The sequence below is a fragment of the Octopus bimaculoides genome, chromosome 17 (assembly GCF_001194135.2).
Source record: "Octopus bimaculoides isolate UCB-OBI-ISO-001 chromosome 17, ASM119413v2, whole genome shotgun sequence".
Classification (NCBI taxonomy): domain Eukaryota; kingdom Metazoa; phylum Mollusca; class Cephalopoda; order Octopoda; family Octopodidae; genus Octopus; species Octopus bimaculoides.
The window spans coordinates 24,173,156-24,180,135 of record NC_068997.1 but is presented as its reverse complement, the minus strand read 5'-3'; positions in this window follow the sequence as shown (position 1 = coordinate 24,180,135).

Genomic DNA, 6,980 nt, shown 5'->3' with positions numbered 1-6,980 from the left:
TATATATATATATATATATATATGTTGTGTATGTTTGTGCCTGTGTGTGTGTTTGGATGTGTAATTATGCATGTATATATATATATATATTGCTTCTGTTTCTCAATGAAAATCGTAGAACAGCTTCTGCACTGAAAGATTTTTAGACATGACCAGTGAAATAATCGCCCGAGATTATACTAATTTCAAACCCCAATAATCTCTTACTCCATGAACTGCAACGCAAATTTTTTTTTATATGTACGTAATCAGGTTCTCCGTCTACAGTGTAGCATACGAGACAAGGCTCTAGCAATCAGGAGAGATTGAATTACAGCCAAGTGCGATATATGATATGTGAACTGTACGAATCACTCTAAAAGCCTTTAAGTCCGCGTTGAAAATTAATTTGTAATAGATGATGTGTTATATATGTATATGCATGTGAATGCATATAACTTATTCAGGCACATACATACACACACACACACATGCACTTATATACATACAAACATACACAAGGAAATATGTACATATATGTTTAAGCAGAAATATATATACATATGTATGTTCATATATACATATGTACGTATAGGCGCAGGAGCGGCCGTGTGATAAGTTTGCATTGCCAACCTCATGGTTCTAGGTTCAGTCTCACTACGTGGCAACTTGGGCAAGTGTCTTCTACTATATCCTCGGGCTGACGAAGACATTGTGAGTGGATTTGGTGGTGGGAAACTGAAAGAAGCCTTTCGTGTATGTATCTATATATGTGCATGTGTGTTTGTGTTTGTGTTTGGCGCCCACCACTGCTTAACAATCACTCGTGGTGTGTTTACCTCCGTGTAAATTAGCGGTTCGGCAAAAGAACGATAGGATAAGTACTAACCTTAAGAAAAAAAATGTACATGGGTCGATTCGTTGTACTAAAATCCAAGGCGATGCTCCAGCATGACTGAAACAAGTGAAAGAACACAAGGATATATATTTTTTGTTTTATTCTTTTTATTGTTATTTGTTTCAGTCACTTGACTGCGGCCATGCTGGAGTACCGCCTTTAGTCGAACAAATCGACCCCAAGGACTTATTCTTTGTAAGCCTAGTACTTATTCTTTTGGTCTCTTTTGCCGAACCGCTAGATTACGGGGACGTAAACAGACAGACCAACATTGGTTTTCAAGCGATGGTGGGGGGGGGCAAACAAAGACATGCAATCACACACACACACACACACACAGTCACACATACACACACACACACACACACACACACACTCACACATATATACACGACGGGCTTCTTTCAGTTTCTGTTTACCAAATCCACTCACACGGCTTTGGTCGGCCCGAGGCTATAGTTGAAGGCACCTGCCGAAGGTTCCACTGCGTGGAACCGAAACCGGAACCATGTGGTTGGTAAGTAAGTTACTTAACACACTGCCACTATGTATGTGTGTGCGTATATACTTACTCATGTACACATATGTGTAAAATAAAATAGAACAATTTATTATACAAGAGTATATGCCAAGCGGTGCCTTACTTTACGCTCTTAACTTAAAGATCAGGTTGTAGGACGACGTCAACGCATTTGGCATCTCTTGGAAAGTATGATAGATCTCTTGGCAACCATTTCTCTCCATTTCTCTTTTATCTTTTGTTTGTTGAAATTTTCGGATTGTGGTCGTGCTGGGGCAACGCCTGAAAGTGTTTAGTCGGACGAATCGACCATGTTACGTGCATATCTATGCAATCTGGTATTTATTCTAATGTGCACTTTTTTAGCTGCACTTTTAATTTACAGGGACAGAAATTATCCAACGCTGATAATCTAGCTGTGCGAGGTATAAACGCAAATTCAAAGACAAAGACGTGTGCACATAGGAACACAGTTTATTTCACAAGACAATAGTCGGCCCAGGCACTGCTGATGATCTATCCTTCACGTTGCGGATCATCATCGGTGACGAGAGTTGGGTCGACGCGCACAACTCTGAGACGAAGCATCAGTCATCCCAATGGAAGTGTCCTTCATCTCCTCGAACAAAAAGGAGGCACGACGGAACTGCGGCTCAATCATGGGAACGCTCATTGTATTTTTTCGACATCTACTGTATTGAGCATCGAAAATTTGTCCCCAGGACCAGACCATCAATCAAGAGTTGTACAACGAATTTCTGAAGCGTTTTGGAAGACATACAGAGAAAGCGACCGTATCTGCGGACCGTGAAGAACCGGATTCTTCAAGACGACAATGCACCCTATTATCGAACTTTCTACACTTGTGAGTTTATCGCCAAAAACAACATGGTATCACCTTCCAAGATTTAGCACCTGCGGACTTGCATCACTACCCCATGATGAAAATGCAGTTCAAAGGTCACAGTTTTAACACCGTTGTTGAGATCCAGATTTTCGTTTCGCTTACGGAAAACTACATTTAGGCCGGATTCCCCAAATTGCAGGAATGCTGGGAACGGTGTATTGCTGCGCAAGGTGACTATTTCGAAGTTGATGTTAAAACTTAGGTAAATAAATTATTTTTTTTATTAAACGTAACTAGTACGGTAACATTTCGATACCACCTCGTAACCATATTGTAACCTAAGAGCATTGTAAACATATTGTAATTTATGCACTAGGTTAGCCTTTACATGTAAATGTTTGCGTTTGTGTGGGAGATATGTCCTATTTCCCTTTATCATTTACACCATCAGCGTGGTCGTCATGAACGACGTCGCCGTCACACTCCTCCGCTTCCTCTTTGTCATTGTTGCCATGGTAGTCGTCATCCTCCTCCCCTCTTTTTCTTCTTCTTCTTCTTCTTCTTCTTCTTCTTCTTCTTCTTCTTCTTCTTCTTCTTCTTCTTCTTTTTTTCTTCTTCTTCTTCTTCTTCTTCTTCTTCTTCTTCTTCTTCTTCTTCTTCCTCTTCTTCTTCTTCTTTCTGTCATTATATTTTCATTCTATCAAATACACAAGGGATCGACTTTGCCTTTCATCCCTTTGATAAGATAAGTACCAGTTGAGCACTGGGGTCGATGTAGTCGACTTACGCTCTCCCCCGAAATTACTGGCCTTGTGCCAAGATTTTTAACTAGTATTATTTCCTTATTTCGAGGTCCATAGAATAAGAACTAATTAATAATTCAATGCTGCCTACATCTCCCTCCCTTAAATTTTGGTCTTCTGCCAAAATTAGAAAGTTTATTATTATTATTATTATTATTATTATTATTATTATTATTATTATTATTATTATTAGTGAGTGACAGAGCATTGCATGCCATCAAAGTGACGAAACACCCATGTTTCCAGAGGTGAATTATTCAAACCTCAAAGAATGCACCCCCTCCCCACTATTCTTGCTCGTGATCAGAAACGCATATATTGTCAGCTACTAATGGACTTGCTCAACTGGTTAAGGTCAGACAACTGACAAGTAAATTAGTGGTATTGAGCAGAATATTTGCTGTAGCCCATCTTTTTTCACCAAGACAGATCGTATACATGATAATTCTTGCAATCAGTTGAGATCAGAATGCATGAGAACGGGGGATTGATTTTGCACAGGAGATCATCATCATCATCATCATCATCATCATCATCATCAGTATCATCATCATCATCATCATCATCATCATCAGTATCATCATCGTCATCATCATCATCATCATCATCATCATCATCAGCATCATCATCATCATCATCATGGCGATCTGGCTGTATCCTTAGCATTCCAGGCAAAATACTTAGCGATATTTCGTTGGTCTTAATGTTCTGAGTTCTGCCGAGGTCGACTTTGCCAATCATCTTTTCAGGGTCGATAAATTAAGTACCACTGAAACACTATGAGTGATGTTATCAACTAGTCCCCTCCCCCAAAATTCCCGGCCTTGTGCTTTTCATAGAAATTATTATTATTATTATTATTATTATTATTATTATTATTATTATTAATATTATTATTATTATCAGTAGTAGTAGTAGTAGTAGTAGTAGTAGTAGTAGTAGTAGTAGTAGTAGTAGTAGTAGTGTGATTATTATTATTATTATCATCATCATCATTATCATCATCATCATCACCACCACCACCACCGTGAGTGGATTTGGTAGACGGAAACTGAAAGAGGCCCATCGTATATATGTATATATATATATATAGGTATGTGTGTGTATATGTTTGTATGTGTGTGTACATGTTTGTGTGTTTACGTCCCCGTAACTTAGCGGTTCGGCTAAAGAGACCGATAGAATAAGTACTAGGCTTACAAGGAATAATTCCTGGGGTCGATTTGCTCGACTAAAGCCGGTGCTCCAGTATGGCCAAAGTCAAATGACTGAAACAAGTAAATGAGTATATTTGTTGTTAATATATTGCTTATTGAAATATCGCTTTTGCTGTTACTTGTTTTAGTCGTCTGTCAGCCCTCAAATGATCTTATACATAGAGGGTCGGTCTAATAGAGCAGTTCCGCAGAAGACAGATATTGTACGATCACGATTTTGCTGCTGTTTCACTACGTATCTAATGTTACAATTTTTAATTCAGGACATTTCGAAATTTATATTGTCTTTGTAATAATTTTGAATGATGAAATTGTAACGTCCATTATGGAGCATTACCTCTTTTAATACCATATATGATGATATCTAGTCTACGAAGATCAATTTTTCAGTCTGTTGGAATATGAAATTAACATAGGGTTTTCTGGTTCACAGGATTCATTTTAACTTTTTCGACAACGTGATTATGTCCCCTGTCTGTACTCTATGTTCCTAGTCTGTACTCTATGTTCCTAGTCTGTATCCATATATTTTATAAACTGACCAGTATATTTAATAAACTAACCAGATAAATATCATATTGTCGCTTGAAAAACCTCTGAGTTAATATTTCCTTGTCTGGTACCAAATTATTAATATTTTCCACTGGCTGATTGTTCGTTGTAGCAGTGAAACAAATACTTTTCCTCACTGAATTAGTGACTAATGCTTGATCTCGAGGAGCCACTAACAAATTCTCGGTTTCTCTCTTTAAATCTTCACTTTGGAGCAAGTCACACTCAGTGTAATTTTTCCTCATATTCTTGGTCTCTGTGGAACTATCCATGTCACTGCATTTCTTATAATGCTTTTTTTCTCTTACAAATTTTCCAGACATGAAGAGGAGAAATCTCAGTTTGCATAATTCCTTTTCTTCAATTCTATTCAAGTAAGTCTTATTCCCATTGCAGCATTCTTAAATACTTCTCCACTCATTGCGAAGTGTTGGCTTACAGATTTCTTTGTCTCCGTTCCACGTAATCAGAAAGGCTAAGACTTATTTCACGTTTCATGTATAAATGATTGACAATTGCCTTGGATGAAGCATTCCATGCTTTACATGGTTTTTCCTGTCTGTCTGTTTAATGCATCTATTTCATATTTCGTATAATTCACTATGCTAGCAATAAAATATTGCACGACAACTACCCTCGTTTTGATTGCATTTATCAAGTTCCTTGAATTAATTTAGGATTTGTATGAATTTATTATTTTCAAATCTAAAGCTTTTACATTTTCTTTTCTATATCACCGACTTCTCGTATACCGAGATACATATGTCCAGTATCATCAGGTCCTCAAATCCTTTCTTCCATTAAAATGGGAACCATTTCCTCTCTTTATGGCTAAAATCGCGCATTTTCATACACCGAACTCCGCTCAAATGTCACTTCAATGACCACACCACTATTATTTTAACGAATGGTCTGTCTCCTTTAAGGCATCGCAATATATCCTTCCATATAGCATAGACGACTTATAAAACAGCCATTCTTCCTAGTATATAGGCCATGTTTATTTTTCTTAACGGCAAAGTCGGCGAGTTGGCAGAAACGTTAGCACGCCGGGCGAAATGCTTAGCGGTTTTACGTCTGTCGCTACGTTCTAAGTTCAAATTCCGCCGAGGTCGACTTTGCCTTTCATCCTTTCGTGGTCGATTAAATAAGTACCAGTTACGAACTGGCGTCGAGATAATCGTCTTAATTCGTGTGTATGTCATTGTTTGTCCCCTCTACGTTTAGCCTCTTGTGAGCAATAAAGAAATAAAAAACGTTAGCACGCCTGGCGAAATGCTTAGCGGTATTTCGTCTGTCTTTACGTTCTGAGTTTAAATTCCTTTAATTGCCTTTCATCCTTTCAGGGTCGATAAATTAAGTACCAGCTACGTACTGGGATCGATCTAATCGACTGGCCGCTTCCCCAAAAATTTCATGCCTTGTTCCTAGAGTAGAAAAGAAAAATTTTCTTAATGGCAATGAAGTAGTTATTAGCATCATATATACATATATGCATAAATATATATAACAGAAATACGTTGGAAAGCGAGCACACAGCAGGAGAGATGTTCAGAAGTTTCCCATCCGACGAACTTTTCGGCCCTCATACTTGAAACTTTTTATATATACATACGTTTGTATTCCACTGATTTTGCTTAATACAAAATGCATTTGGCTTGCCATTGCTGTTGGATACAAGATGAGGCCACTGCGAGTGTATATGATATTTATGGAAATATTCGCACACGAATGGCGAGCGAGGAATACTTGAGTACATTAATGCTATTGCTCGACTCATAATAGGACATTAAAGGTCTATCAGATTTCTTGTGGGAAAGAGAAAGATACTTGAGGCGACGTGGTAAAAGTGTATCAGTCAGGGCTACTTAAAGAATATATATGTACCTGTACGTGACTCTGTTTGTGCGTTTGTGTGTGTGTGTGTGTGTGTGTGTGTGTGTGTGTGTGTGTGTGTGTGTGTGTGTGTGTGTGTGTGTGTGTAATATAAATATACATACATATGTGCATGTGCTCATAGATATATCGCTGTATAGATTTTCAATAATAAGCCAATAGTGAAAGTATTACCAAAAAAGTCATTCATATGTTTGTGTGCATATGTATGTATACACATATATATATCATATACATATATATATATATATATATATATATATATATA